Source organism: Eulemur rufifrons, chromosome 6, assembly GCF_041146395.1.
Source record: "Eulemur rufifrons isolate Redbay chromosome 6, OSU_ERuf_1, whole genome shotgun sequence".
Classification (NCBI taxonomy): domain Eukaryota; kingdom Metazoa; phylum Chordata; class Mammalia; order Primates; family Lemuridae; genus Eulemur; species Eulemur rufifrons.
In genome coordinates this window covers 76,352,507-76,378,674 of record NC_090988.1, presented here as the reverse complement: position 1 = coordinate 76,378,674, position 26,168 = coordinate 76,352,507, and the positions used below count along the sequence as shown (strand labels likewise).

General features: G+C 39.5%; 1 pseudogene; it reads right to left on the bottom strand.

The window, feature by feature from the left end:
- LOC138384914 (follitropin subunit beta-like) overlaps positions 1 to 26,168 on the bottom strand; it is a 64,472-nt pseudogene that overhangs the window by 35,609 nt on the left and 2,695 nt on the right.

Below are 26,168 nucleotides of genomic sequence, written 5' to 3'. Positions count from 1 at the left end.
TCTGAAAAAATATCAGTCAGGATCTGAATAAATATATACATAAAGATTCATGATATACAGCCATTTAAAAATGAAGTAAATTTATGAGTGTTGATATAATAAGATCTCTATATAGAAAAGGCAAAGTAGTAGGATTGATGTCTGTAGATATGTACGTGCATAAAGCTGTATACACAAAATGTGTCTGGGGATAAAGGTGAGAGGAGATTTTATGTTGTTTCTTTTTTAACCAGGATATGCATTGATTTTATAATGAAAAAGTAAAATTCATGTCTCAAGTCTCTTTCTCAATGTTCCAAAGGAAAGGAAAATAATTGTGAAAATTGAGTCTTTAATATAGCCTTTTTTTTTTTTTTTACAATATCTCCCTCTCACCTTTACTACATTTTACCTATAAAGTCATTTTTGTAGAACCATTTGGGAAAACTAATCTGAAGAGTAAAAAAGAAAAGCTTTTAATCCTACTATAACATAGATGTCAGTGTTTTATTCCATATCTAGAATTTTCTGTTTCAAAGGCTGGGATGAGGGGTGATTTCAGCAAAAAAGATATACTTTATTATTTATCTATTTTTAAGGATGAAGGCCTATAATCTTCTCTGTTACAAAAACCCAAAGCAAAGAAATGACAAAATGATTTGGTGAAGGACATCATCCTGAGAAGATAAATAGACTCTAAAATTGTTTTGGCTTGAAAAATCAATTCAGTTGTCTATGGGCTCCATGGGAGGAAAACTACCTTTGCTGAGAAAAATATTATTTTTGCCTCTGAAAAGACCACACCAATATCAGGGGAGGAAAAAAAGCTTTTTTTGAAGTGATGACACTTCCCTCCAATGAAGAAGAATGCACATTTACAGATAAACAGGGGACATGTACTTATTTTTCTCAGCATTGTTCTCCCAACTACAGTCGGGCATTACTCACTTAAGTATATGGGATAGAGAGACAAAAGGCTGTGCCATCCTGTGAGGGCAGCAGAGTGATATGCTAATGTATACAAACAAAAACTTTGAAGGTGAAAGAAGAATAGGAGGGAAATGTGGTTAAAGAAGGATCCACCAAGCAAATTATCTTCTGGGTTAAGAGCCAGCAGCCTGCTGCAGCTTTCTTCTCTGTGTTGGGTGACCTGTGGGAAGAACAACTACTATAGATTTTCTGTTAGAAGCAGACAGAAGCATGAATAGCCTTCCAGCAACTTCTGGGAAAAGACTAGGCAGAGATATCTGACTTGTCATAAACATTCTGATTGGAGGCAGTTGATTTCTTAGGGCAAAGAGTGTCAGAATAGGATTTGGAGGAATCAAAGCCTAGTTCAAATGGTCCAGTAGAAAAGAATGGATTGTTTGAGCTCTACAATCAGTGGAGGGTTGGATGGGCAAGGTAGGAAGGGGATTAGCACCTATAAGCATCTCCTATTGGCAAGTGCTCCCATTTTTTCATTTAATCTTAAGAATATCATGTGAGGTAGGTATAGCCATCACCTTTTCCTTTTTATAGATGAGGGGACAGAGAGCCAGCTTTTGACCCACCTTTATTCCAAAGCGCATACCCTCTGCACCGCACCAGGACATCTCTCTGTTACATTGGAGCACCTTAAGGAAGCTCAAGGCCAGCTCATCTTTACCACTTACCATCTTTACTCTTTACCGTTTTAAGAGTCTCTCCCCTCCTCTTCTGCCTCTATTCTCCATTAACCAAGTACTCCAACTCCAGCGTTTAAAACTAATTTATTTTTATCCGCACGCATAACAACCCTAAGAGGTAGCTCTTGTTTTTCTCCATTTTATAGTTAAAGGAGACTTACAGGTCAATGTAATGGCAAAAAATGATGTTTGGTGTTACTCACTGAACGAAATCACTCTGGAATTGGCATTTTGGTTTGAGCTGGTCTTGGAGCAAGGACTAGAACCCCCGCGTGAGGACTGCTGTGCAGTAATTTTAACATCCACTAGATGGCACTGTAAAAGATGCTTTGAAAAGTGTGGCGGCTTCCCTGGGGAGAACTTTGTTTCCTATTCGGCAAATGTGTTACCCTCTCGGGAGACCTGGGGCCCAGTTCTGAGTAGCTGCCATCCTGGCTTTTGCACAGACTGTTCTGATGCAAACTTTCATTTATCATTGTCGGGAAGGGGATCATAAATGATTTATCACTAATGACTCATCATTAATGAAAATTACCAATGATTAATCTTTAAAACCTCTCCTTTTTGGGAAATTTGCTCCCCCATGGAGTTTCTATACCTCATGAAAAGTACCAAGCTGTCCTGAATACTATCCCTTGTCAACCCACGGGGCAAATCCCGGACCTGGATTCATTTTGGAAATTTGGGAATTGTCTCAAAGACAATAATGGGGAATATCCATCCACTTTAAATTTAAGTAAGGAAGAGGGGTGATCCATGAGCTCTTCTCTCTAGAGATATGCCCTTTGTCAAGGGGTCAGATTAACTGTAGCTCAAACTTCCAAGTTTGACACTCAGGGCTCAATTAAAACTGTTGCTGCAGCTGTATGTAATCAGTGATGACTATTTAGCTGGTTCTCAGTCATGTGTAAAGTTGATTGGTGCTGTTTGTTTATTTTCTATTTTCTATGATATGATCTTACAAATAAAATCAGCTTTTTGGATGTACAGTAGCTTATACCCATAACTCCAGCACTTTGGGAGGCCAAGGCAAGAGGATCACTTGAGTCCAGGAGTTCAAGACCAGCCTGGGCAACCCAGTGAGACCCATCTCTACAAAAAAATGATAAAAATTAGCCAGATGTTGTGGCACATGCCTGTGGTTCCAGCTACTCAGGAGGCTGAGGCAGGAGGATCACCTGAGCCCAGGAATTTGAGGCTGCAGTGAGCTAAGATTGTGCAACTGTACTCCAACCTGGGTGACAGAGTAAGACTCTACCTCTAAAAAATAAAATAAAATAAAATAAAATAACCTTTCTCACCTTGGAGACTTTGCCTGGAATGCTCATGTTTTCCCTGTTTTCTTAGATGAAGGAACAGAATATGCAAATTTCTATGCCCTGTTCAGTTTCAGCTTGTCACATCTTTCTATACCCCCGTATTAGGTTAAGACCCATTGTCATATTCTCCCACAATACTCTGTCTTCTATCTTCAAAGCATCTCTATACACCATTTAATTATCTGGAATGTTTAAAACATGTTTGTTTTTCCTAGTAGATCCAAAGGCCCATTGGAGTAATAACCCTTTCTATCTTATGTACCACTGATTCCTTAGAGCCTGGCATACACCTTACATATAGTCAATGGTAAATAAATATGTACTGACATAGAAATGAGTATGTGCTTTAGCCTTTTATATTCAGCTGTCTGGGGGAATAAATATCACTTGAAGAGGTTTATGATATATTTAGCTTTGAAAAATAGAAAGGGGCCTCACAGGGTCAAGAAGGGATGTACATTTTCCTGGTAAAGAGATAGGGAAATTTCCTCTTAGATTGTATGTTGAGACCCTAAAGAAAAATGCTTATCTTTGTGTTATTTGAACAGAGCACCAAATAAATGATTATTTGTTGGAGCTATTATAATGCATTTTTGACTCTTGGGTTCTTGATTACAACAATAGTTAAGCAAATGCTTTATGATTTTTTTAACTACAGTTTTGATATGATAAACTTATTTGCTCTTATTCCATAGAACATGTTTTATTCTTTTGTTTTTAATTAATATATTGTTTGTGATTTCTACAATTGAGATCAAAAGGAAAGAATTTTGCAATGATGTAATAGAGTATTAGAATTCTAGTTAGGGAAGTAGCCTGGTTATGTGATCTTATTTAAGCCTCCTGTTGTCTCTGAGCTTCAGATTCTTCATCTGTGAAATGAGGAGTTGGGTTCACATGAGGAATGTGGCAGGCAGCATCTGACGTGGGCCTCACTCATCCCCACTCCTGGAATTCACACCTTTACGTAATCTTCTTGCCTTGAAAGTAGGCTGAATCCAGTGGCTTACTTCTAACCAATAGAACATGGCAAAGGTGATAAGATGCCACCTTCACAGACAGGTTACAAAAAATTGTGACTTCCATTCTGCTAGAGCACCCTCTATACCTCTATCTCCCTAGTTTTGGTAAAGCAAGTTATCATACTGGAGAAGCCCACCCTGCCAGGGACTCTGGCAGACAACAGGTAGTGAAGAACTAAGGGCCTCAGAGCCAGAGCCCTGAGTAACTGAATCCTGCCAAAACCAATAAGCGAACTTGGAGGCAGATCCTTCCCAGTAAAGTCTTCAGATGAGACTCTGTCCTCCCTGGCACCTTGATTGCAGCCTTGTGAGAGACCCTGAAGCATAGTATCCAGTCGAGTCATGCCTGGATTCTTGATGCACAGAAACTGAGATAAGGTGTGCTGTTTTGAGTTCCTAGGTTTTGGAGGAATTGGTTATGCATTAATTGGTAAATAATACAAGTGGTTTCACACTAATTGGTGACCGTATGCATGGGTGACCACCTATATAGACTCCCTGTTCAGAGATATCTCCCCTCTCCTCACCTCACCTATCCAGGTACAAACATGTATAACACCTGGAGTACCTATTATACTGCTTTCTTTAAGGTTAATAAAATGAACATGTCTGATATGATATGCAGCAATAGGGCAGCAGAGTAATAATGACAGGTGGGATCAGAACAGTTAATTATTGATGAATTTATGATCAGATCTGTTCAATTCTCTTGAGCCTCAATTTCTTATTAGTAAAATGAGGAGGCTGGAGAACAGCAGGGTTCTCAGAGTGTGGTCCTAGACCAGCATCATCAGTGTCATCTGGGAACTTAGAAACATCAGTCTCAAGTCTCCCCATGGACTTGTTGAATCAGAAACTCTGGGGACAGGGCCCACCATCTGGCATTTTCACAATCCCTCCAGGTGATTCTGATGCATGCGAAAGCTTAACTACTGGGCTAGAAGTTCTCAGAGACCCCTGACAGTGGTACCAAGCAATGATGACAGCAATAACAAGAAATGGTTATTGACCATATTCTAGGAATTGTAGAAGGACCTTATATTCATTATCTCATTTAATCATCACAATATTCTGTGAAGCAGATGCTTGTGATCCTCATTTCTAGTAAGAATTCTAATGTGCTTCTTAAAGACAAGGGCAATGCTTCATTCATCTTTAAACTCTGTAAACCTTGCACAAGTCTCATAGTTTCTATGTATATGTGTGTGTATGTACGTGTGTGTGTTTTAGTAGGTTGATACTCAGTAACTTTGAAAAAGAATAAATGAATGAATTAACAAATTAATTTAAAATAATAGGAAGACATGGTTGAAGTCATAGGTGTCAAAGGCTCTCTAGAAGTTACCTGGATGGAAGTCTATGGCAAATTGGATATTCTTATTGTCTCTTAAATCAATGTTAGGAAGGTACCACCCAGTCTGCTTACCTCTGAGGCTAGACTTGATATCCGGGTAGACAACCTCTTGATTCCCAGTAACTTCAATTTATAGTCTTCAGCTATGGGAGAATCTAATATGACATTTATTCATTCATTTATTCATAGGACCCTGGGAGAAAAGTTATTTTACAGAAATAAATTTATGTCTTGAGGGAAAGAGCAAAGATTTGAAAGGGTATTTAAACAGAGTGTGTCCTGTGCCTTCCAGAAACTAGAGAGGGAGAACCCAAAGCAGTTAATAGCTACTGTTCCTTATTCCTTGGAACTTTTAAGAAATAATTTTAGCAGGGAAATAGGGGTGTGTCTCCATATCTTTTCTAGACCTGGTTTCTTTGTCACCTAATGGAAAAACCAGGATCTTTAATGCTGTCAAACATCTTAATAAACAAGTATACCATTAGAATTTACTGTAATGGTAATTTCTGAGCTCAGCAACATCTTGCACATTATTCAGAATTATTGTAATGCCACCCCTGGGTGTGTGCATACATGTGTGTGTCTGTGAACACACCCCTTTCTTTCCTTTTTCCTCCTTTCCTCTGAATCAGTGCTAAACACTGTTCCAATTTCATTGCACACCATTTCCCATAATTATCCTGTAAGAAAGGTGGAGTTACTATTGTGATTTTTCAGATAAGAAAACTGTGGCATAGTGAAGTTAAAAGTGTCTTACTCTAGGGCTCAGTGGCAAGTTGGGATTCAAACTCAGGCAGTCTGACCCCAAATCTAAAGATTTTAATTATTATTTTGAGTACTAATCTGACTAGATCAGAATTTAGGACTCTGGATGAGCTCTAATTCCTAGCATTAATAGATGAAATCATTGCCTCAGTATAGGTTAGAAATCCATGAACTTATGTGTGACTCTCACTCTTCTTGTTTCCATGCAGCAGAAGTTACAGATTTGCTCCCAAAATACAATGGTGGTATGAAGATAGGTTACCAGGTATGGTCATATTGAAAAAAAGAAAAACAAAAAAATGGGAGGCAAAAAGGAGTCACCAGTCCCAAGCAAATTAGAAATCCAGCAAGGCCAGAAACTCCACCAGGTTTTAAGGCTTGGGAATAAGCTTCTGTGACTTGAGGCTTTATTCTGGACCCCAAGGCTCCCCGTCTGAGTCATCCTTTCATAAAGGGTAGCATGTATTTGCAGCAGAGTGGGTTTATTAGCCTGTTTCCTCCTTGTAGATTTTGGGGAGTCCAATAGCCTTCTTTCATTTCATCCTCTATCTTTTTCAGTCTAAGCTGGAAGTGTTTCTGCCAGTTATAACATTCTCAAGAGTTTTATGGGTCTTCTGTGAATATTTTGGGGATTCACTTCACTAGGTGAGAGTCTCTTCCATAAATCTTTCCTGGATAGTCCCATCTTTATGCCTGGCTTCTGCTTAGATGGCTGAGGAGATCTGTGAGTCACATGACTAGTCTCTCCCAGGACACCACTGTGTGACTGAAATTCTGAGCTTTTGATTCTTTTGAGGCACCAGCAAAAGGTTGTCCAGCCACACCCTATGCTTTCTCTCCAGAGCAGTCTTTCCTGAGAATGAACTACTAATTTTAGCATCTTTTTGCAACCTGGATAGAATAGTAATTTCCCAAGTCATCTAGTTCCACTTTCTTTTTCCTTAGTAATTCTTCCACCAACCTATCTCTTTCCTCTTGCATTTCATTATAAGAGCAGGACAAAACCACTCTGTAACTTCAATGATTTGCTTGTAATGCTTCTCAGCTAAATATCCAAGTTCATTGCTGACAAGCTCTGCTTTCTACATAACTGTTAAGACACAAATCCAGTAAGCTTTCTGGTACTATAAAGCTAGGTTCCCTTTTCCTACAGTGTCTACTGGTTTTCATTTCCTTCTGAGTCTTTCACCAGGAGTGCCTCTAATGTCCATGTTTCTATCAACAGTCTTTTTTTTAATGAAGATTTAGATATTGTATAAGGTAATTTAGGTTTTCTCTACTATGCTCTTCACTGCCTTCGGTATCCCCACTAGTATAGTCATTAACATCCATATTTCTAGTAACAGTGTGTTCAAAGCAATCTAGGCATTTTCTGTTATGTTCCTTATAATTCTAGCCTCTGCCCATTGCCCAATTCCAAAGCCATTTCCAACATTTAGTTATTTGTTACTCTGCTTCTAGATACCTCAATCTCTATCAGTCAGAGTTAAACTGGAGAAATAAAACCAATAGGAGATATATTTTAAAAGTTTTATTGTAAGGGATTGGTTTATGTGATTGTGGGGGCTATGTAGGCAATTGCAAAATCCCCTGGGTAGTCTGTCAAGAACTGCAGGCTGGAACTCTTGGGCACTGGCTACAGATGAAACTGGTGTCCACAGATGGAATTTTTACTTCTGGGAAACCTCAGCTCTGTTCCCGAGGTCTTTTAGCTGGTTAAATCAGGCCTACCCAGATTATCTGGGAAAGCTGCCCTTTTTGAAAACCAACTGATTATGGACTTTATTTATTTATTTATTTATTTTGAGACAGGGTCTCACTCTGTTACCCCTGCTAGAATGCTGTGGCATCATCATAACTCACCTTAACCTCAAATCTCTGGGCTCAAGTGATTCTCCTGCCTCAGCCTCCTGAGCAGATGGGACTACAGGCACATGCCACCACACTACAGCTGGCTTTTTTTTATATTTTTTGTAGAGATGGGGTCTCACTTTTGCTCTGGCTGGTCTTGAATTCCAAACCTCAAGCAATCCTCCTGCCTCGGCCTCCCACAGTGCTAGGATTACAGGCATGAGCCACTGCGCCCAGCCTTGATTATGCACTTTAATCACATCTCCCAAGAAATCTTCACAGTAACACCAAGTGAATAACTGGGGAAGGTGATGTAGTCAAAATGACACATAAAACTGACCATAACAAGATAGTACCCAATTTTCCCATTTGTAATTGTCCCTTGTTAACAATGTTTCTCTTAGAGTCTTGATGAGGAAGAACAAATAGCTAGACCAAAAGCAAGTTACTAATATTTCTTCAGTCCCCTATTCATGATATCATCAAAAATCTCACCATTAACATTGAACAACATGCTAAATGAAAATATACTTAAAGTGATTAGAAAGTAACATAAAATAATGTGTATTTAATGATTAAATTATATGGAAGAGATTAGAAAATAATGTGTATTTAATGATTAAATTGTATGGAAGAGTTGATAGGAAGGATTAAGTATGGGTTAAATTAAGAAGGAAAGGCTTAACTGGGAAGGCAGACTATGAGCTGAACAGGTTTTGGTTATAGGTACGGAGAAGATAATATTACATATCAAGCAAGGGAACAGCTTGGAGGTAGAAACAAAATGGCATGCAGAAGAAACACTGAGAAGACTTCTCTCTCTCCCATGAATTATTTTTAGGACAATTGAGATTGAGTGTACATACGCATATTATGCGTATTATTAAAACCTGTGCCACAGAACTTATATTTAGAGTAATATGTTATAAGGAGTCATATGATGAAAGCATTCTACGAGGTGGGCAGGATGAGTTGGAAGGCACAGGGGTTGTCCTTATTGGCATGATGGGTCAGGAACCAAGATGAATGGAATAGAGAGAAGAATGTGTAGAGCAGATAAAAGTGACATTTTGAAGCAAGAAACCAAGGGCATGTGATGGAGTGAACACTGGAGATGAAGAATTGGCATGAGTAAATATTTATGTCAAGAGTTTTGTATTGACTATTTATGTTGAATTGGGATTTTATATCAGTAGTCCACAAATTTTGCTGTATTCCATACTAGCCTCCTGCTTCTGCAGCGGGTTAGTAAAAAAGATACATGACCAAGGAGGCAAGAGAAAGGACAGTAAGACTATTATTAGCAGAAGCTTCTGGTTGAAGTTCCAGTGCAAAACTAGGAAGCTAGGGTGAACCAAATGGAGCATTTTATAAGACATCAGAGGCAGCCTATATATAACTTAGATCTGAAGCAAGTCAAACAGCTTTCTATGTTTATCAAGTTCAGCCTGGATAGCAGATCTTCCACTGATGGTGTAAAAAACTAATTCAAGGTGTACCCAGTGCCGGGAGGAAAATGCTGGTGTCTCCATGCATGAGTGAGGAGAGAGTACTCACAGAGAAGGGAAAGAAAGGTTGCACAGAGCAGCCCTGAGTCTTTACCCTTCTGGTTCAGTAGAATAGAGGGAAAAGAAATTGTAGCCACAAAATCAGGGAATGTTATTCCATTTGAAACTCCACTCCTAGAAATGTGGCCAACTCAGTATATTCAAACATAACCAGTCCTACTCTTTAGCAGATGAAGTTTCTTGTTTTTTTGTTTTTTTTTTTCCTGGTTTCTCATTTTTAGGGATGAGTGAGGGACAGGGGTGCCATGACAATCTTCCTTTCCACTAGAGCACCGTCACGGTAAGGATGGTTAATTGGCAGGATAATGGCACCATTGATTCAGAAAGGGAACAGAGGAGGGGTTTTGCTCTGGGATGAGGGGCTGGTGTATTACACAATGCTCAGGCACAAGATGATGTAGCACATCAGATGATGTATAAGTGAGTGGACAGGGTTTAAAAGAACATGAGAGCTATTAACTGCCTTTTGGTCCAATGGGTCAACAGGAAAAAGTGGCTAATAGAACACAAAGAATGTGGTTGGCTGCCATGGACTGAATGTTTGTATTCTCCACCCCCCAAATACATATGCAGAAGTCCTAATCCCCAGTGTGACGGCATTTGGAGGTGAGGCCTTTGGAAGATAATTAGGTTATGGAGGGGGCATGAATGGGATTAGTGAGCTCATAAGAGGAGACATGAGAGAAAACTACAGACCAGTATCCCTTATGAATATAGATGCAAAAATCCTTAATAAAATACTAAAATACTAGCAAACTGAATTCAACAGCACCTTGATCTTGGACTTTTTAGCTTTCAACTGTGAGGAATAAATTTCAGTTGTTTAAGCCACCCAGTCTGTGGCATTTTGCTGATTTTTAGCCTGGACTCTATGGAGAGAATAGCCTGAAGACATCTATGGCTTTAGACCAGAGTCAACCCTGGTGACTTAGCAAGTGGGACACAGGGAAAATAAATACTCTGACCTCCCTCTTCTTTCACCCTCCTGTTGATGTCTCCATTGGCTAAACCTAATAGGGAGCCATAGGACAAAAATGCCTGTTCATGAAGTTCACATGAGGCGTGCTACCTGGGTGCAGACTGGGCTGGGGAAGGGTGGAGGGAGGGATCTGAGGAGTAACCAAAAGATCCCAACACAGGCTAGACTGTGAACTCAGTAGAGAGCAAGGTAATGCTGGATTTAAGGGAGGAAATGACTCTCAGCTTGTAAGAAATGCAGGGCTAATGGTAAAGATTTGAGATACAAGTTATAGAATGCTTAATCTGGAAAAAAAAAGAGACAGAATTTTTTATTAGACATTTATTGTGTACCAAGCACAGTACTAGGCCTTTTCTTATGTTACCCCACCTTATGTTCTTCACAATAACTCTGTAAAAAAAAAAAAAAATACTAGCATTCTGAGAGATTTGCTACTTCAGGGATCTCAAAGTGGCAGTTCAAGGGCTGAGTTTTTTTGGGGGGGGCTACATAATGCTTTAAAAACAGAAAGATTTCTCATAAAAATCCAGATTTCTGGTTCCTCTGGAAGAAAGTATGGCAGCAGTGAGCTCGCATTACTGCAAGCTAGAATAAAATGGTAACTTTCATCTTTGGACTGGATATGAGCTTTGCCATAATCTCCACCACTCCCTATTGTACTGTTGTATTATATCTTCCAGATTAATTCATTTACATTACCTGCCAAATATTTTAGTTTGCAACCTTGATCTACTACCTCTTATTTTATAGACGAATGAATTTGTCATGGAGAATTTGTATGACTTATTCAAAATTTCACAGCTGTGTAATACCAAAGCTGGCCCTAGAATTTAGGTCTTAGGCCTATGGATCACATTATCTGTTAAACCTAACTAAGAGGGGATTACTATAAATTTTACAGTAATCAAGGCAGTGTGGTACTGACATAAAACAAACACATATGCCATCAGAACAAAATAGAGTCTAAAAATATACCCACATATATATGGTCAACTGATTTTCAATAAACATTCCAAGGTATTTCAATGAGGAAAGGAAAATCTTTTCCACAAATAGTGTTTGAATAACTGGGCTAAACACATGGAAAAAAGAAACAACGTCTATCCCTTCTCTCATTGCACACATAAATTAATTCAAGATGGATCATGAGCCTAAAATTAGAAGCTAAAACTATAAAGCTTCTGGAAGAAAACACAGGAGCATTATTATCTTTTTGACCTTGGACAAAGCAAAGATTTCTAGGAGAGAACATAAAAAACACTAACCATAAAATAAAACAAGTATCCTAAAGAATAGATGCACTTTTTATGTGAGACAATGTAGAGAGTGTCTAGGGTGCTTAGTGTTGGGGTGTAAGAAAGTAGAGGCATTTAAGCAGAAGGAACAAGAGAAGAATAAAAGGCATTGAAAGAAATAATTGTAAGTGGTTAGGATATTCTGAATCTTTCCAAAGGCTCTACTATCAGCCTATTTAAGTTAGGTCTATAAAGTTTATTTGGAAACTTTCTAAAAGCCTCCCCTCTTAGTAGACTTTAGTAAACTAATGATTCCAACTGCTGAAGCTATTTCTTTTTGAAATTTTGAGCCCTCTCACAGGCTTTGTTTAATTTTCTATGACAGCTCTGAAGGTTACAATTTTTTCTTCCTAGTCTGAGTCACACTGAGGTTTCTGGCCTTGGCCATCAAATTCTGTTAAGGCAATAGCTCCACACAGCGTTGGTTTAAAACAACCCTATGTTTATGACGTCGTGGACCCTGGACTCAGAAACACCTGTAGTCCTTTCACCTGATTGGATCAACATGTAAGGTACAAGAAAGGTGAACACAAAGTTGAGGAAGGTTCTTGTTCATTTGCCTTCACCGCTTGGACACCAGGGCTCTTCAGCAGCATAAGCAAACATTTGGTTTCATTACAGTGAAAAGTTTCCTCTCTTTCTCCCTAAAATATTCATGTTAACAAATGATCTTATTTTGGGTCCCTTTGCAGCAGGCATTTATTGTTCTATGTCATATGCAGAGTTAAGAGTAGAGCTCTTCTTTTTGGATTATGCTGCTTTGCTTCTCAAAACATATATTAATGAAAACTTCTTTATTCTTTGTTCTCCTGTTGCTTCCATAATATGCTGGTATTTTTCAGTGGAACAAATCTACCACTTATCAGGCATCTTCTGTTTTCTTGTTCTGACCCTAAATTTGTTCGCACTCTCCTCTGCTCTTTAGATGTTATCTTTTCTATGTCTTATGTGCCCTGAAGATTAATAGACATCTGAATTTGGGCAGCAAGAGGATGACCACCATCTAATCTCCTTTTCAAATTCATTTCCTTTTTGAATTACTTCTTTTAAGATGGAAACTTACCTTAGTCCCCTGAAGGAACTGGAACAGCCAAATGGGAGTACAACTTCCAGGGTAAAAACACGTAGAAACACAGAATAGCAGGCTTGGCAAGTGTTCTCCACACAGCCTCACGCACAACTCACATAGCATCTTCCCAACATAGTTCTCAGCTGTGTTCATGTAAAATATGTCTTCTGATGAATTTCAAAGGGTGCAAAACCAGGCTGTGTGCTGTCAACCTTGTCATGTTGTAGGGTAGGTTGAAGAAAACATGAGCTCTATAAGCAAAGACTATGGATTCAACACAGTGGCATTTAGATAACAGAACTTTCTCGGAGGCAGGCTTTGTGTCTGTTGAGGCTTGTGTCTTCTATTTCAGCCTTTCTGTAGAGCTGCTATTACTGTTGTCATTTGAGGTCTCAGAACTGTTTAGGATGTGATGGAAGATGCAGAGGACAAGTAGGAAGAGCTTGTGTAGTGAGTTTGCAAACAAAAAGAGACCAACCATCAAATAAAGCTGCTACCCGCCCTCAGAACTTCTCCAGGTTTTATCCTCCCTCGTCAGAATCTGGTTTTCCTGAGACATATTTTGTTGTTCCCTAGTTTTGGTAAGGTGATGCATTGCTTCTTTTTTAAAAATAATTTTTACATGTCAAGTACAAAGAGCAAATCACAGACCATTTGGAAAACATAATGATTAATAAGCAAAAAATATTATCAATGGATTTTCAGCAAGTTCCAGATTGTGTAATGCCATGCACTTTAGACACATTTTGTCATTTTTGTTTTGACAACTACTGTGAGGTTTGATATTACCTTTGTTTTATGGATGGGGCTAGAAAAATTAAATAATGTGAATACAGTCTGCCAATGGTCAAGTGCAGGGCTGGCATTGAAAGCAGGTCTGTCGGACACTGGAGCACACGCTGTTACTGCTTTGGCTGGGCCTCCTCATGGAGGAGGTGAATATCCTGACCTGAGCTGAGTTCTATGCTGAGGAATAAGGACAGCTAGAGGAAGCTTACCATCTAGGAGTTGCAGCAAGCATACATTTAACTTTTCCTGAGCAGAGGATAATAACATGATGACAGTAAAGTTCTGAAAGGTGAATTTGCCACCATTATGCAGAGGAGGGGTGACTCGTTGTAGGGACCCTGGCTGGGAGGATATCGTAATCCAGGTGGGACTCCACCAGCATCTCAGCTAAGCATCTTATCACTTTATGCAGTTTTCACTTTTTGTTTAGAGGTCACTGCAATTTTCATAAGGATAATATTGCTGTGAGACATGCCATTTTGGATTTGCTTTGGTTCCAATTTCTTTTTTTTCCTAATATGTTTTCTGGCCTTGGGGTGACTGCAGGCGAAATACGGTCCCTTGGCCACTCTTTTCTTTTAATCCCCTGATCCCAGGCATCCTTTAAGCCTACTGAGTTCACTAATTAGAACACAGGAGATTCCTTTTTTGCACAGACTGAGGCCCCAAGTCCTCAGCCTGCTAAGCCCTGTGCAGCTGGGGACAGAGGTGTTTGGGGAGAGGTAAAGAGGCTTGTTTCTATGCTGGCTGAGACCTCGTATTTATCTTGCCTTGGAAATTGTAAAACAGAGCTTGGTTTCTTTCACTGAGGGGCTGGGTCTCCAGGAGCCTCTCTGCCATTCCCAGGTACTCTTTCTGGCATAGCTGTGCAGGATCAACCAGATGTTTCTGGGGTCTCAGGGCCGCAGCACACTGGCAGTATCACCTCCTTGTTTCTCTCCTCCCCAGGCTGTACCTTGGGAGCTCCACTTCCCTGCAGAGAATGGTGGTTCTTATGTCAGCTGTCAGCCTGAAGCTATGCTTCTTCTGTCTGATTCCATCGGTGCTCATTATTTACTGTTCAGTTTAGCTGAGTATTATGTGGAAACTTGGAAATGTTGCAGAGCATCAGCCAAGCCTTAAAATATCTAGGAGTTGCAGATTCCATACAGCTGTTTCCCAGCCTTACATTGGTTAGAGCCCACCAGCATGAATATCCGCATCTCAGAGGAAACTTCAATATTAAGTTGAAAATGTCTTACAAGTTTGATAAAGTCTGAAGGTCAAGTCAGACTGTACACCCCCTCTTTGCTCTCCTTATGGCCTTCCATTTCTACCAACATAACTGCTAATGTTTTATTAAGGTGCAACTAGATATAGTAGGGTTAGGGTCAGAGAAATTTGAAGAGGAAAACAGTACCCCTTTGCAGAACAATTTGGGAAAGCGAAGTACAGCCATTATTTTTTCCTGCCATTGGCGTTTATGAGCTGAGGAAACTTGTACGTCTCTGTTCTTTGCAAGTAACTTCTCCTTCTCCTTCATGGATGAGTTACCTTCCCACATCACTGCCCTCTGGCATCATTACAGGGCCCCCACAAATGTGAGAACATTGCTCTAATTTATCAAATGCTGGAGACTGAAAAAAAATCTGTATTTGGCAATTCTTTGCCTGGTACTTTAAGAACTAAGACAGTGGGGGTTAGCTCCCTCTGGAGGTGATCACTTGCAAATGTTGAGCAATGGGGTAAGCCTGTGATTGGAAGTTACCCAAATTGGGGCCTCTGAAGGCAGAATCTTCATCCCCGACTCCTCTGGGAGATCCCATGGTGATGTCAGATGGGCATAAATTCAGAAAATGAGTCAGCAGGGAGAAGGAAATGTAAGGCCAAAAGAAATGTAAGGTGCTGTGCAGTCAGCCGGTTGCAACATGTAAGGGAAAAAAGAATACCACTCATTCCCCATCAGATTCTAAGGTCAGGTTTTCCCTCCTCTGTCAATGCTGCCACGTGTGAAATTTACCCAAGGGGTAGGACTTAAGTGGAAGCTTTTGGGAAACCTTTAGTTTCATTAAGTCTTCAGGATGATGGACTTTCACCCTTGGGTCTAGGGCTTAATTACAATATATGCTTATTCTGCCATAATGGTCTAGATGTGGAAAGGGAGACACAGGCAGATGAGCACTTTAATAGATAAGACTTTCCAACTTGGAAAAAGGAAGCTTTATTTCTTTGTCACTAAAAGGAGAGGTTCAAATTCCCAACACATTCAGTTCAATCTACCGGAGCAATTGCATGACAGCACTATTCCTTGACTAATTCTCCTCCCTAATTTCCATCATCACTCCAAGTCTACTGTCTTCAAAATATACATTCAAAAATATACATTTTTGAAAAGACCAAGTAAGTAAGAATAGTAAATGGAGGTAGAATTTTTGAAAAGAAAACACTGAGGATATGGCCCAAGCACTGGAAAATGAACAAAGTAATCAAGTGACTTACCTATCATGTGAGCACTTGGGTCTTGGTGTCACTGTATGTTGTCCTAATGGAAGTTTCCCTGGTTATTTGCTTTAAAATATGATTTGACTTCTTATCAGTAGAAGGAAGTTCAGTAGGGTTGGGTTATAGATGAAAGGTCCCTGCCCCAGGTGGCCCCTTTGGTCTGCACCTGGCCTCCAAGAGACCCAATCCAAAGTCATGTTATAGTCACTTCCCTGGTGACTGACCCTGGCATTGGCCTCCAACAGGGATAGCAAGTAGGTTCCATTGTATTTTTTGGTCTAATTGGGAGTGGCTGCCTGGTATGGTATTGGGAGAAGAATTCTGAAGCTGTGTGGTAGGCTAAGAGAGAATGAATTCCATAGTTGATATGGAATGCCTGCCACAGGCACAGGTCAGGGTAGTGAAAGGATAGATGGCCATTAGTTACTGTGCTGGAACATCCTGTCCCTCTTTGAAGTGACCTCTGGTACATGCTATGCCTCACTTCATATCCAGATTCTTTTTTTTCTTTTCTTTTTTCTTTTTTTTTTTTGTGACAGGGTCTCGCTCTTTTGCCCTGGATAGAGTGCCGTGGCGTCAGCCTAGCTCACAGCAACGTCAAACTCCTGGGCTTAAGCAATCCTTCTGCCTCAGCCTCCCAAGTAGCTGGTACTACAGGCATGTGCCATCATGCCCAGCTAATTTTTTTTCTATATATATTTTTAGCTGTCCAAAGCATTTCTTTCTATTTTTAGTAGAGACGGGGTCTCGCTCTTGCTCAGGCTGGTCTCAAACTCCTGGGCTCAAACTATCTGCCCACCTTGGCCTCCTAGAGTGCTAGGATTAGAGGCGTGAGCCACCACGCCCAGCCATATCCAGATTCTTGATTCCATTTGTGCCCTGAACTTACTAGAAACTCCCCCCAGAGTGGTATTAACAGCCATCACCTGTATAGTGTTTATTGTGTATCAGGCACTTCCCCACAACCCTGTGAGGTTCTTTTTTCTTATCTGCATTTTAAAAGTGAGGAAACTGAGGCACAGAAAGCTTAAGGGACGTTCCCAAGATCACAATTAGTAAATGGAAGACTCAATTTAAAGCCAAGCAGTCTGGATCTAGAGTCACTGGATGTAACCACTAGTCTATACTGCCTCTCTAGTTAGTGCCATAGGTATTCTAATCTCTCCAAGGACCCCATTACCTCTCACACACCAGCCTCTGCTTCTCCCCATCCCTCCTCCTTTTCCTTCCTCCCTCTCTTTTCTTTTTAGAAAGAAGCAAAAAGATACAGACTGTTAGACATCTCAATAATTGATTTTTTTTTCCTATTAGAATTCCATTAACACTACTTTCTAAGGCTAATGTTGTTTTAGTACTAAAGTACATAATAATGGGTTTATAAATTATGTGAGGGTGAAAGAGGAAATGTTCTAGGAAGGATGGATTCAGAACCCTGGGTAGAGAGAGGGGAAGAAAGAAGAGTAAGATGAAATAGCATCCAGGTAACATAATTGGGGGAAATAGTGGAATATTAACATTTTTAGCATTGGAAATTTTAGGTCATAAAATTAATTGAGCAATCAAGTCTTTTGTGTCTACTGTGTATCAGGCACAGAGCTGAGCCACCAGAGATAAAAAGGTGATTAAGGCACAGTCCCTTTGTCTAAGCACTTTGCATATATGACAGGGAAATAAATATGTGGACAAACCAAACTTTATGATTTAGACTCCTGGTCCTGGCCCACTCTTCCTCTGGGACCTTTGGATTTGGAACTGCACTGAAGGTGGCTTAGTCCCTTTTAGGATCTCCTTGGCATCTGTCTGCCTGGAAAGAGCATATATTTGGATCTGTTCTCTGGGCCATGAATAGGTTCACTGGGGTAGGCCCTACCCCTGTGGAGTAGGCTGAGTTTTCCAGCTCTGTCCATGACTGGGTGTGTAAGGTGACTTCTTGAGTACACTATTAATAAAACACATGTTCCAATCCAACTTTAAATAGTAATGACTCCGATGCTTTGGTCACCATATGTATACCTATTCCTCACTTTCAGTTTTATTTGAACTCACGGAGGATTATTCCTTGGACATCCTCAAGCCCCAACAGTTCACATAATGCTCCTGAGGTTTTAGAGAACCTCAGCAGTTCCTCAACTCCTCCATTATTATAAATGGGATGAAGAGATTGATCCAATCCTGGCCCATAAATATCCTCACTGCCAAGGAGAAGGGATTAATATCTCTGATTCAGGGATTGGCAATCACTATCAGGATTACCAGGAATGCATCTAGAATGTTTTGTAAAACTTAAAAAAAAATAACCTCTAGTGTGTGTCTCATGGTTTTTAATGGCTTGTCAACACCTTGGAAACTGAGGTTCTAGCTGACAAAGCTCTGATGGTGAGTTTGCACTGAATTAGGTAACACCAGAGAGTGAATACGGGGACACTTTTCATGGAGGAAGGGAGGGCTGTTGTGGCATTTCTCACTGACCTGTCTTCTCTTTGCAAGCTCATTTGCCATTCAAAAGACATTTTGGGCATCATGCCCTCTGGAAAGTCCTTCATGCTTCCTCTTTGTTATTCTACAGCACTCTGGGATATAGTGCTTATGACACAGTGCCATCACCATGTGTTTTCTTGTCTATGTTACCAGAGAGTTAACTCCCAGAGAGCAGGAATTCTGAAATATTCACCTTTGTGTTAGCTTGCAAGATATAATTTTGGATGGGAAGAAAGGAAGGGTTCAAATATGTTAATTGAATTTGAAGCAGGATGGATGGGGTATCCAAAGAAGATCAGAGCAGAGGAGTTAACCAGAACTTTCAAAAGTAGACTTCCAAAGACAGAAGATAGAATGTATGGGCATGTGTGAGCGAAGGAATCAAAATCTAATTCATTTTGTTTCTCAGTTTAGGATCTGGCATTTGGCATGTTGAGTATAAAATTGCAGAATGAGAAGAGTGGCCAGTAGGAACAGTAACCGCTTGTAAGAACAAGACCCTAAGTGGTTATTAACTAATCTAATCTGAGCAGTGTTTTTAGCAGTAATGAAGCCAGGTGACAAAACATACCAAGCAAGAACCTTGAAGAATGCTAGGTGCAGTTTTGGACAGGGGCACATGGCTGTGGGATGCTGGAGGCTTGAAAAAGCTTTGGTGGGGGAGTGGATAACAGACTGTAGATAAAAGATGAAAATCTTAGATTTCTTAGCATTAAAGAAACAGGACTGGGTAGTAATTCGGTAATGACTCCAAGTTATACGAAGATTGATTTTGTAGGGTTGCAGTTTGAATCCATAATGCGCACATGGCCCGATACATTACACATAATTCTCAATATTCACCCTTGTGAGAGTTTAAGTAAGTATTTTCACAGTTAATTTAATAATATATACACATTATTGGCTAAGCCAATGAAGGGAATGAAAAGACATGGTATAGGGAATTGGATTTTGTGTGGAATAGTTAAAAATGACTAGTAGGCTTGGTTGATTAGGGAAAGAACACAATTTAGCTCAGTCCTGGGCCAACTGTGACCTAGGCAGGTAAATGTTTGATGTTAGTGCTAAGAAGTACTGGGTGATTATGAGGACTTTAGGGGAAAAAAAAATCACCCAAAATGAAAATGGGAAAAAAAATGGAGAATGAAAAATGAAAAATTATGAAAATGAAAAAAATAAAACCCCACCCAGAAGGTTGTATCATAAACACATTATAGAGATTAATGTTTTTAATGGCCATCAATAGCTGCTTATGATAGCATAGGTACCACAGGTTTGTTAAGCCTTCATATCTTGAGAGTGATTTTCCTCACACCAAACAGTAATGTCAACAACTCCAAACTCCAGTTATTAGGAAGTTGAGGTCTCATTCCCTGTTTTGTTCACTTATGGCCTTGAATAGCCATCGTTTCTTTGGGTGTCCATTGTGATAGCCTTTCTTCACCCCCCACCAATCCCCCCTCATCACTATCTTGGCCTGCTCCCACATAGCCAGGATTTATTGAGTGTACACAATGTATAGGCCTATGCTTAGCATTTATTCTTATATTGTACTATTTCGTTTTCATATAATACTATTGTTAAAACAATTTATAGGAAAGTGAAACTCAGGGAGGCTAAGATTTTACTCAAGGAGACAAAATTACCAAGGAGCTTCTGAGCTGGGTTCAAACCTAAATCTATTTGACTTGGTAATTTGCATTCCTAAACCCCAAGTTGTACAACCCCTATACTTGACCCCAAGCCAGCACTTAGCTTAGTCAGTTTATCTGACTGTTCCCCTCTCTATCATAACTAGTTCCTGGGTTCCCAGAGAACCTTCGACTTGTTATTCTGCAGAGCTCACTAGCTCACAGAAAATATTGTTTATTGAGAGAATGAAGATATGAATGAATGAGACATGCCATCTTCTATATTGGGGCATAGGATTGCATGTCAAGGATCTGGAAAAGCAAACATCTAAAAATCCCCCAAACTTATTGTTATATCTTCAATCCCAGCATGATATCTACCATGTAGTCCACTCCATGATTTTTGCTGGCACAAATCTCCATGCTGTTGTGAATAATGTTTTCTGATATATTTGGTGCAAAAATGTCTCCATGATGTGCACTTAGAAACGTCTGAGCTGATTTCTTCAAGTTTACTAAGTAATGACAAATTGGTTTTTTTAAAAGGCTTTGTACAGATTTATGCTTCCATCATCAGTGAGAGAAATGAGAATTCCCGTTACTCAGAGTCTAAGTTTGGGTTCCCCTAAGAACAGATCCAGAGACAAAGATTTGGAGTTACAAGTAGTTTTTTGGGAGGATGGACCCAGAAATCACTGTGGACTGTGATATTGAGAAAAAGAAGAGAGGAAAGTCAATAAAAGTTATAGGAAAATTATATGAATAATTAATCTTACACATGGGAAATTGGGGCTCATTCACACTGGGGATCCTTTGTGAAAAATGGCATATCCTATTCCTTGTTGGATGTGAGTTGCTCCTGTAAGCCAGTGCGTGAACTGATGTAGGCAGGAGACCTCTGGGGAGAGATGGCCAGGCACTGATACTGTCTGCTACACTAAACTTCCTGGCCAACGCTTGACATTATCAGAACTTTTATGTCTTGCCAATCTATTGGGGGGAAAATGATATCTCAATGTGGTTTTAATTTTCATTTCTCTGATTACTAACAAAGTTAACATCTCTGGATACATTTGTTGGGTATTCATGTTTCATGTAAAATGCCTATTCTTGTCTTTTGTCCACTTTTGATTAAGTTCTTTTTGGCTTTTTCTTATTTATCTGTAGGAGTTCTTTATATATTCTGGATATGTGGCAGAGACTGGCTAAGCATTAATCAAACCTATTTTACTTCTCTTCTGGGCACACAAATAGACTATTTCCAACTTCTTTTGCAGTTAGGTAAGGTTGTGTGACTAACTTCTGATACTGGAATGTGAGAAGAAGTGAGGCACGCCAAGTTTCAGGCCTGTCCAAGAAAAGCCTCCCCTGAGATCTGCTACCCTTTCTCTACTCCCATCTGCTAGTTAGCGACTGTTGATTAGAGAGATCTTAGAAGCCAAGTATTAAAGATAGTAGAGCTTTCTGCAACCTGGAGTCCTGAATTACTGAGTTAAGGGAAACTTTCTCAAGCGCAGACTGGAATTTACACAAGCAAATTAATTGCTTTTGTGTTATGCTACCAATATTTCAAAATTTATCAGTTAAAGTATTAGCAATCTCTTAACAGAGGATACTGATATTTTATAAATTACATGATGTACAAATATCTTGGATTGAAACTTGTGGCTTATGTGTGTGGCAAACATGGCCTTATTAATACTACACCTAAGAATTCATCTTCTCTACACAGTCAGGGACAGAACTAGAAAACTACAGGCCTAGTCCACAGGGCCAGGGCCTACTCCAATAAACCTGTTCGTATACCAGAGAGCAGGTCAGAATGCATGCTCTTTCCAGGCAGATAGATGCCAAGAAGATCCTATTACAAAAGGGGCTAAGCTACATATAATGCATTCCAAATTGAAAAGTCACTCCTCCTCTCAGAAGAAGAGTGGGTAGGGGACAGGGAGAAGCCAGGACTGGGAATTTAACTCTGATGTGGTCCCTCTATTTGGAACATGAAACATGGAAAGGAGGGCCCCCTCCACAAGAACCAAGGACCTTGCAGGACTGCCAGGCTGCAGGGCACCACTGTGATTGTGGAGATTATGCTTGGCCACAGTGCTAGTGGGAGGTTAATCCCCAAAAGGGAGAGAAAATTCTCTGATGGGCTGCAATGCAGGGCTGGATTTTTGAAACGTAGAAGAAGAGGCCTGAATGATTGGAAAAGGTCTTGTTTAGTGAGCACTACAGTGAAGAGAGTTACCTAAAAATACTAAATATCTTTATATTAATGAAATTTTAGGGGAATCTGACACTATGTCATGATTTTAGTTTAGTCGAGTCCTCCACTAAATAATTACTCCTGGGGTTCTCTGAAGCATTTAAGGATCAACATGGAAAGGAAAATAAAAACCTATCATTTTTGAGAGCAGGATATTATTAAACTACGGTCATTAATGACAGTAGTAGTTAAGTGTATGGACTTTGAAGTCCTGTATAACTGAATTCAAATTCCAGTTGTGTCACTTTCTAGTTATGTGACCTTGGAAAAGTTATATAACTTCTCTCAGCCTGTTTCTACATCTATGAAATGAGAATAACGTACTACATACATCATACAATTTGTGGCCAGGATCAAACGAGGTTTAAAAAGGGCAATGTGCTTAGCACAGTATCTTATATAGACATGGTAGGAACTCAATAAATGGTGGCAACTATTATTATCAGTCCCATATCAGCTCAAATGAGATAATATATGTGAAAAATACTTTGTGAACTGAAGTAATCTAGCTCAGTGCTCCTGGAATACTGTGCTTCTACCTCTATGAAAGCGCTGGTCACTTCCTCACAGTGTAGCTGTCAGGTTGACCTTGTCTTATCAGCCTGTGGGGCCTGGGATGCTGACGCAGACTGTGATTCAAGGGAAAAGATAAGATCTAAGCAGGACTATGCTGTGGGGCAGGGACCACAAGAATCATTGAGGACATCTGAAGAAGAGGAGGAGAGAAGGGTGAAAATAAACACTAGAACCAATGAGGCTACATACGTGATTCCAATCCAGAATGATGTGGAATGGACCAAGAGGAGCCTGGAGGGATTTTTGAGCCATCTATATAAAGAGCTTGGAGCCCTAATTTTTGCAATGTGACAGAAAGGGAACTCAGTTGAAAGGGAGCCCAGTTGAACACTGTTACACACCTTTGTCTACTTGTTTTTCTCTAACATCACCTACTCTTATATAGATGTCCAGTATCCAGCCCAGGTCTTGAGTTGGGGATATCTTTATAAATACTACTTTTTACTCTATCTTCAGCATCCAGCCCAGTAACAAGGAAATGGTGAGTCATCAGTACCTGCTAATTGAATCCATTAATTTAAACATATAAGAGGTGTTGTGTTCACCTTGTTTCCTCACTCTCCTAGAGCAGCCCTGAATTGCCAGAGCATAGGCAACAGAGAAAAGCAAAGAACCATAGGGATCTATCATTTCAGCGGTCAAATGACCCAGGGTTAAATGCAGGGCATGGTAAGAAAAAGAGCTATTCTAAATAGAATTGGCTGCCATACAAGAGTGAGCTGCAGGTGCAGAGAAGGGAGTGGAGATATGGTGGGCACCAAGCAGAAGCTCCATGGCCACCTGAGGGCGATGCGGTATAGAGATGCCTGCACTGGCTGGACCATCATTGCCCCACAGGGCTAAATCAGAACCACCTGTGAATGGGATTCTTTTAAATACACATCATTGCTTGGCCTTTGTCTCAAAAATTCTGATTTGGCAGATCTGAATTTAGATGCAGGAATCTGTTAGTCTTAATTAACATACCTTAAGAGCACCCATTAAAGTGCAAAGTTTGATGCATTTTGACAAATGTACCATATACCTACCATAATCAAGATATAGAACATTTGTATAACTCTAAAGACTTTCTTGGAAACTTTGTAGTCAATGGTCCCACTCCCATGTCTAGGCCACCACTGACTGATATGATTTTTGTCAATATAAATTAGTTTTGCCTGCTCTAGAATTTTATATATGTAATTTATAGTATGAGCTCTTTGTATTTGGTGTCTTACCTTCGGCATAATGTTTCTGAGATTCGTCTGTTTTTCCAGGTGTATAAGTAGTCTATTCTTTTTATTTATGTGTAATATTCTGTTGTCTGCATATTTCACTATTTGTTTATCCATTCACTCATTGATGGGTGTATGGGTTGTTTTTAATTTTGGGCTATTATGAACAGAGCTGCTATGAACATTTATATACAAGTCTTTGTGTGGACCTTTTCAATTCACTTGGGTGAATACCTAGGAGTGGAATCTTTTAATAATCTGGCAAGTGTCTATTTAGCTTTATAAGAAACTGCCAAATTGTTTTCCAAAGTAGTTGTACCAGTTTACAATTCCCCTACAAGCAATGTGTGGCAATTCCCAATGCTTCATATTTTTGCCAATACTTAACATTGTTAGTCTTTTTAAATTTTAACCATTCAATTAAGTGTGTAGTGGAAGCTCACTATAGTTTTAATTTTTGTTCTTCTTATGACTAAAGATGTTGAAGATATTTTTGTGTGCTTATTGGCCATTTGTACATCTTCTTTTGTGATGTGTCTGTTCAATATTTTGCCCGTTTTTTATTGAGTTGTATTTTTGTTACTGAGTTTTAAAAGTTCTTTATATATTCCGGGTACAAATCCTTTCTCAGATATATGTATTATTATTTTATCCCAGTCAGTGTCTTGCCTTTTAAATTTTCTTATTAGTTTCTGTTATGAATAAATTATGTCCCCCTACCCCCAAATTCATATGTTGAAGCCCTAACTTTCAGGATCTCAGAATGTGACTGAATTTGGAGATGGGCCCTTTAAAAGTGATTAAATTAAAATGAGGCCATTAAGGTGGGCCTTAATTCCATCTAATTGGTGTCCTTATGAAAAAAGGACATTTGAACACACAAGGAGACACTGGGATACATGTGCACAGAGGAAAAACCAAGTGAGGACATATCAAGAAGGTGTCTATCTGCAAGCCAAAGAGAGAGGCCTCAGGAGAAACCAAATCTGCCAACACCTTGTTCTTGGCCTTTTAGCCTCCAGAACCATAACAAAATGAATTTCTGTTGTTTACATCACCCAGTCTAAGGTATTTTTTTTATGGAAGCCCTAAAACACTAGTATGGTGTCTTTCAAGGAGAAAGTATTTTAAATTTTGATGAAATTCATCACTTTTTCTATTTACCATACATGTGTTGGTCAGTTTCTTGGATCTTTGATCTTTTCCGTTGATCTATACCTAGGTGTCTATTTTTAATGAACTCTATAGATTTTTCTAATATGTAGCCAAGTTTTGAAACCCCTGGAAAGTATGATCTCTAAGAAATCTAACTATTTAACTCTGTGAGCATTCTTTCAACAAGTTACTACTTCTATGAATAAATACTAGGAAGGCAGAAACTAATAAAATATTAATAGATCCAAGAATCTTAGAGTACTTAACCTTTCTCTTAGCACCTGAAGTCACCCAGAACAGGTATGGATTAAAAGAGATTCTCATGAAAAGGAATGTTGCCTGATTGTTGCAAGTCAAAATGGGAGTGCTCTTTCTCAGAAGCAGCTGTTAAATGGCATTAGAATTCATTCATAAGCATCTGTTAAATTGTGTTATATCAATACAAGCTAAAATGAATATTACTTAGACATAGAAAGATTTTCTTCCATTTAATGTAAGAGGAGGAACAAAAAGTGTCCTGGGGGTGGAGTTAGTGAACAGGGGACGCACAATAAATCCTAACACAGTACTTACCACAGAGTACATCATTAAAGGGTATGGTGTCGCTGGTTCCTGGAATAGTACCAACACGTATTTGATGTTGGCTGGTTGAATGAATATGCTAAGGAAACAGAAAAAAAAAGAGTTTAGAAATTTGTAACAGAATCAAG